Consider the following 7452-nt stretch of genomic DNA (forward strand, 5'->3'; position numbering starts at 1 on the left):
AAATTGCGTGTGGAGAAATGGGAACTAAAAATACGCCAGTGATAAACCCAATTATCTGTCCTTTTTCACGCTACACGCCCATATAGCTTAGAACATGGGAGAGGCTGTGTGCCAGACACCAGCCTTCAGTTTGGATTCCTGTGTGTTTGTGCGCCTCCACCTGTGTGTCGTGCTTTTCAGTGAAGTAATTTAACAGTCAAGACTGGCTGCTGTTAAAAACCAATCAACTGACCACAGCATTCCCACTTAGCCTACGCTAAATATTGAAATAGATTTTTGATACAACTATTATTTTTCACTAGAGAAGTATATTCTAAGGTGAAAACTAGTAGAGAGCAAAACAGCCAAGATAAAGCTGTGCCAGTGCAGCAATTAGTCCTCTGTGGACCCTGCAGTTTTATACTTTCTGAGCTTTCACTGTGTCTTTGTGGCTCCAATAGATATCGCCTTCTAAGCATGATGGCTTGAGTCAGCTTGTCCCACAGGATAACCCACTTTCAGCGGCATACAATATTTGATCGTTGTATGCGTCAGCTTGCATGTGTGTGTGTGTTCAGCCTGCTGTCTGAAGATGACCAGAAAGGACACCAGCACAGAAAACACTGCACTGAAATATATTCAAGATGAAAAACGATTGCCTGACTTCTATGTTCTATGAACAACTTTGAATATTTAAAAGACCTATCCTTTCAGATATTTCATAATCTGCACAACACTGATGCATCGTATTTTGCAGCTGAGTATTGAGTTTTGATTTTTCATTCATTTCGGATATCCAAACCACGTAAAAACACCCCCATTGTTGACAGTACATTTGGTCTCTAATTATAGCCCCCTCCACTTTCTGCCACCATAGCAATGAATAAAAGATATCCAGCTCTGCAGATGGTAATGAGTGCGATGCTCTTAGACAGCACTTATGATGTACTAACAGCGGTTTGAGTTTGTTTGAGTATTCCTCTGGCCTGTGACTCCAATAGATCCGAGTGTCAGATGCTCCTTCCCTTGCTATCACAAGCTATAACAGTCAAAGTATTGCGAAACTGGTGAGCTGCCACATTTATTTCAGATTTATACCCATCAGTTTACAATCCCTGACCTGCAGTCTCCCCATATTGAGACCTGTGGAGCTCAGTGATTCGCACTGTCTTTGTGCATACAGGACTATCATAAGCCACATATGGGGACAGATTTCCGAACTTTAACCTCGGGGAGTTTTATATATAATTTGGGGCAAAAAATTGGTATCCCAGATTAGATTTATTGCAGTTATAGTCAGCATAAGCTAATCCATTTTTGCACTACATGCACCGGACCATATGACATTCACTGTCCCAGAGGATATTTGTTTTGCAAGACCGGCATGTGTGTGTGTTTCTTTGTGTATGTTCACTTTTGGCTCCATTTTAAGATATGGTACCTGCTGCTGACGTAAATCATCTCTCTGTAGGTCTGCTGCACACCCTGGCGTGTATAAAGCTACACATCAGTATGCTCATACTGCGGAGCTATAGATCTATGTGGGCTTAATGCACACACACACAAGAGCAAATACACACACCTACACAAACACATCTGTTCATTTGTCTGATTAAGGAAAGCAATGACTCGATTGACTTTGCCCAAGTAGATTAATAACTCCACAGTGTATTTGCTCTTACACTTGTGTGTGTGTGTGTGTGTGTGTGTTAAGCGAGATGTTGGACACCTCCCTTAAGTGCTGATTGCTTACGCCTTAATAAATGTTTGTGTTTCCTACACAAACATTGAAGGCACTTTGGGGATCATGATCTTGCTCAAGGGTGATTCAAAATGTGGACATTAGAAGGGACTGTCCCACTCCCTCTACAGTGAATGGACAACCTGCTTTAGCATTGAAAGCCACCTTCTGTGATGTGCTGCAGGAATGAGTCCTAAAACCCGGAAACCAGTTAGCATTTTTTCATTTATGGTTCACACGTTTCAAAGTCAATGTGTTTTTGGTTAGATGCCTGAAAATAAGGTGTATGGTTACAGCAGTTCTTACAATGACACATCGCACAGCACTTGTTAAAAATTTGATCATGAACAAATCCGCCTCCCTCTAAAGTCCCACCCTCTTCTCCTGCCTGACCTCTGACGCTTACTCCTTCCAGACATGCAAACCGGAAGAGACGCTGCGATGATGACAGGCAGGACGCTCGGCAAATCATTTTATGCGAATCAAACAAAACGATTTGTTCACACTTTTATCAAAAATACTGTATATGAGAATTGAATATTGATGAGTTTTAACACCTAGTGGATTTCTTTTACATTTTATTGAGCCATACACTTATTAGGAGCATTTTAAGATTTGAAAACAAAGTGTAAAAATGCTAGAAAGATGAGAATTGCTTTACCACAGGCTCATGTTCATGCGTTATGCGGCCTGTTTAGCGCAGGGATCATTGTTCAACATGGACTGTTTTTACGGATACACACCACTATATCCGGAAAAGGCAGAGGAAAAGTTTGGGATCATTTCACACTAAAAAATAAGCCAAAAAGGTGCAATATATCCACTGTTAACTAGAACTGTTATACCACAACAGCACAACATCGGTGATTCAGCGTCTGAGCCGAAAGCAAACCGTTGTTAACGTCAGTTCACAGAGTGCCGCTGTTCCAGTTTAAGGAGGACGGTTGCTATAGTTATGGATAAACAGGAATATATTGCTTAACGTTAGTTCGTGAATGCCTCGCCTTAGTTTTTCATAAATGTTAAACATAACGTTACCTACCTGATCGGTCTTAATAGTTTTGTTTGAGGAAATGTGTCAGTGGCCTTTTGTACGTTGCTTGTTGTTACGGTAAACGGGAAAGAAGGGAATCGGTCTTCCTGATAATATCTATCTCTAATTCATCTTCTAAATTAATCTATTTGTCTTTGAAACCTGTTTCAGTAAACACGCGTGCCACGTAGAATGTTAAGCAACACTTTTTTTTGTTTGTTGTTTGATTTGTTTAAATAGTAAACTTAATCATGGTACATTGCGAGTGTATTGCCTCCAACACACACACATCTCATCTTATTCTCTCTCTCCCCCTCACGCACACGTGCACACTCAAACACAAACAAACACACACACACACACAGGCACCTCTGTTAATTTTTTTTTATCTGATTACTCGATTAACCGATGGAATAATCAATTACAAAAAGATTTGATAGCTGCAGCCCTACTAAAAACCACCCTGGATGCAGGATATGTTATGTTGCTGGGTTTTGGTTCAGTTTGATTCCTGTATTTTGAAAGTAACTCTCCTCTTGTGTCACATCTTGTCTTCGTGTTTTTCCACACCTGTGTTCCATTAGTTTATTAGTTCCTTGTCTAATTCACATACCTTCCAGTTCTACTTCATGGTTTTTAAACCTGTTAGTGTTTATCTCTGCTTTGCTTTTCTTATTCCAGACAGTTTTATCTCTCGAGACCCTCTTTTATTATCATATCCCTGTTAAGACTTATTTTCCCCTGGACACATTCATTGTCTCCAATCACAGCTAATCCTTGTGTTTCCCTTCTTATTCTTGTGCCTGGCTCACCCAGCTATGTCTTGTTCTTTTTCTTGTTCTTTGTCAGTTTGTTGTCAGTTTCTTGTTTTTAGCTCTTCGTGTTTAAGCTAGTCAATTCTGTTTTTCCCTTTGTCTACCCAGAGCTTGGTAATGCATTAACAATTTATTAAATCCCTGTTGCCTCCCTGTTGATTTTTGCACCCGCCTGCATAACCGTGATACAATATCAGTTGGAAGCTAGTGGTCGGGACTTGGTCAAAGAGGCCATGCACGGGCTATTTTTTTTCCAATGACATAAGAGCCGCATTAGTGGACCATGTCATAAACCATGGCCTGCCTACGAGAGAAGCTGGGTCGAGAGTCCACCCTAATCTAAGCCGTTTCACAGTTTAATCCATAATAAGGACATTCCAACCGGAAAACAGGTATGTCTTCAACTCTCTACTTTCTACTTTACTCAGATGGTATCTAGAGTATTTTCACTACTGTACCATATAACATTAGTGTAGAGTAAGTTTAAAGTGAAAACAAATCAATATAGCGCTTTTCACAGACATGAGTTACAAATGGCTTTACAAGGGCACAACATACAAGAAAGGAAAGTGTTTAAAAAGCGCAAAAAAACAAGAACACAATACATATTGAAAAAAACTCCACACAAAATACACAATAAAACAACATAATACAGAAAAATCAGACCTGGTGTATACAGGTTACCTCAATGCCTGTACATGTCTTTTTCCAACCTAAAATTATCCACATAAACCAGTAGGGTGCATGCAGAGCATTCCATAATTTAGGTGCTACTGTATGACATCAAGAGCTTGATCACCACAGGTCTTAAGGCGAGTGAGCAGGGCAGAGAGCCGACTTAGCATATTAAGAGAGCGAGCCGATAAGTATGGGTGAAGTAGCTCAGTCACATACGGTATGCAGGAGCCTGCCAGGCAATGCGGTGTAAGAGTAAGAATTGTAAATTTGATCCTATAAGTCAGTGAAGATATTTTATTATAGGGGTAATGCTAGACCATCTCTATGACCTAGTGAGTAGCCTTGTAGCATCATTTTGGATTGACGATCAAGAGCAGACAGACTAAGTGAGGAGAAAAGTGTGTTAATTTGAGGTGAGATAAGTTAAAGGCATGTACAAGCATCTCTAGTTCAGCAGTGGAAAATACAGATCTCAGTTTACTAACATTTCTTAAGTGGAGAAAAGGGGCCCCAGAATCCAGCCCTGCAGGACACCACAGGAAAAGAGAAGAAGAATTTACACACAACTCTCCAAGTCTCCCACATAGATGGTAAAGGTTCTGTCAATTAGATAAGATGATAATGTGCCCAGTGACATAACACATAGAACTGAGGCCAAGAAGTAGCAACTAAGAACAATTACCCACGAGGCAGTGGGAGAGAGATAGGCTGTATCTGGCACATGCTAATGTTCTGAAGGAGAGCTGATGGGAGGGGTGTATTTGTTTTGGTGTTAAATTGAAATATCAAAAGTCATTCTCCAGAATCGCTGACTCTACCTATAAGAGCGTGAATCATATAACCATTTCAATCAGGAGAGACTTCAATTATTTATTTGCACGTGTACAATAAAGGACTGATACGTCTGAAGGATGAATGAGAAGAGGAGTGGGCTTCTTGGTGAGCTAAAACCCGGGTGCTGGGATTGATGAAGGGTGATGAGGTGAATGGGGTGGAGAAATGTTGCAATCATCCAAACTGAATTGACAACGGACAGCAATAGAGAGGGCTTCCCCTCTTTAAATTGAAATGTTGACAACAAAGAGATTGTGGCTAAATCTGGTTGGTTAAATTAAAAATGTAAACAGCCCTAATTAGCTGATAAGAAGGAGAAAGAGGGAAATGAGTGAGTAACAATAGATAGTCTTCCTGGTTGAATGTACGCTTAGCTTGATAATATGTTTCACTTTGCATCAGGGTGCAGCCATTTGTAGAAAAGACTGTTGTTTTATGAGTCTGGCTGATTTCTTAGATGCAGAAGCATTGAGTCTCTCTGAAAGTCATGCCTTCTGCTCTATCCATATTGCAACCCTGACCTCTCTACTCTATACCACCACTCATATTTATTTTCTCACCATATGAGGAAGACATGATATTCACCATCCTGCCTCCTGGAAGCTTCCAGAAGCCTCTGATCACCTCTGGTCCGTTAAACCCCACCTCAGTGAGATGATCATGCCAGGGAGAATAAAACAAAAAAAACCACCAGATTTCATTACTTGGGGTTGAAAATAAAATGCACTTCTCTCTGGGTCAGGAGATGTGGTGCAGATATGTGGACGTGAATAATTCAAGATGGTCTAAAAGTTCTAGCGAGGGAGATAGATATTTTTATATGTTGTGTTTCACTTGAGGCAGAAAGGTGGCACCAGTGTACATTGTATGAATGAGAGCAGGCGCAGGGGGAAAACACATGTCGGAGGTATGTGGGGTGAAAGGAGAAGGGTGACAGAAAGGAGAGGAAGAAAGGAAGAAATATTTTGAGCAAGTAGGGATTGAGGACAGAGATTGATAAAGAAATGTGGTGTATTGTCGGGTCAATAACTGAAAGGAGAGGAAGTGAAAATGAAGAGATGATGCTGTGGAGAGAAAAGAAGATGACACTAATGGAATCTGGGCTCGGTGCACACAGCTTTTACGAAAGACATGAATTAAACATGGCCCATGGCAGAGCAGCAGCACAGGCCATGGTGCGTCACGCTAAACAATCCTGGCAGAAACATTGATTCTCACCTAGTTCCTCCTCTAAATCGCTTCACTAATAAGGCTGACGAAGACAAGCGTGTCATGACGCCACACTGTGAGCTCAGCAGTTGTCAGATGGTGACACCAGCAACAGCAAAACCACATTATCCCCGTCGTGCTTATTCTGTTTTTCTTCATCTGTCCTTTTTATGCAGTGCTTGTCTGCCAGGATTAGACTCGGTAAACTCCTTCCAAAAGCTAAATAAGGAAGAGAAGGAAACATGCACAATGTTTTGATGGTTTTACTTGTGTTGAAATGAGGGAATACTGACTCTTGTGACAACACTCAGACTTTGTTGTGAAGGTTGATTATGTTTATCCTAGTGTATATGGCCTGAGGGTGAAGGGGAGGTCCTGACATAAAATGTGTGTTTACATCTGTGTGTATAAGCACAAGTGTACACAAACCTATATACTCACATGATATTTATATCCCACACATCACATCTGGTAGTTTCACCTGAGGCAGAATATCACCGTTTCACTTTAATATCATGATTGTAATATTGTTTAACCAGTCTCATAGTGTAGTCTTTTCTTGGTAATCAATTTAAAAGCTAATATTCAATTAAACTAAATTGGACAGGATTGTAATGGGTGTATTGGACGTGCGGTACTGGCTTAAAGATTCAGTGTTTTTTTAATATATACTACATCAGGGCGTGCAGTACTTTCTGAATGATTCGACATCTTTTGACAATAAACTAGTCAGAATGGATGAATACTGGAAAAATGTATTGTAATTATTAGCAATTCTCTTTGAAAAGTCACAGGATTTGGTCTGTAGTGTAGTATCTATGCTCAGTGGCAAATTGTCTGATTATCTGTCCCTGCTGGCAAGAACAATTAAAATAGAACTGACCAAAATAATGAATTAAGTTAAACAGAACCGCTTCAACAGGAGGTTGTGATGACAAGACTTCACCCCATAAAGCTCAACTAGATTCCAATTGATCAATGTCAACATATATTTGCATATGTATATCTGTGTGTATGTGCCGTTCTGCACTTGCTTATTCCTGATAACACACACACACACACACACACACACACACACACACACACACACACACACACACACACACACACACACACACACAAACACACAAACACACACACACACACACACACACACACACACA

Source organism: Echiichthys vipera (assembly GCF_963691815.1).
Source record: "Echiichthys vipera genome assembly, chromosome: 2".
Lineage (NCBI taxonomy): Eukaryota > Metazoa > Chordata > Actinopteri > Perciformes > Trachinidae > Echiichthys > Echiichthys vipera.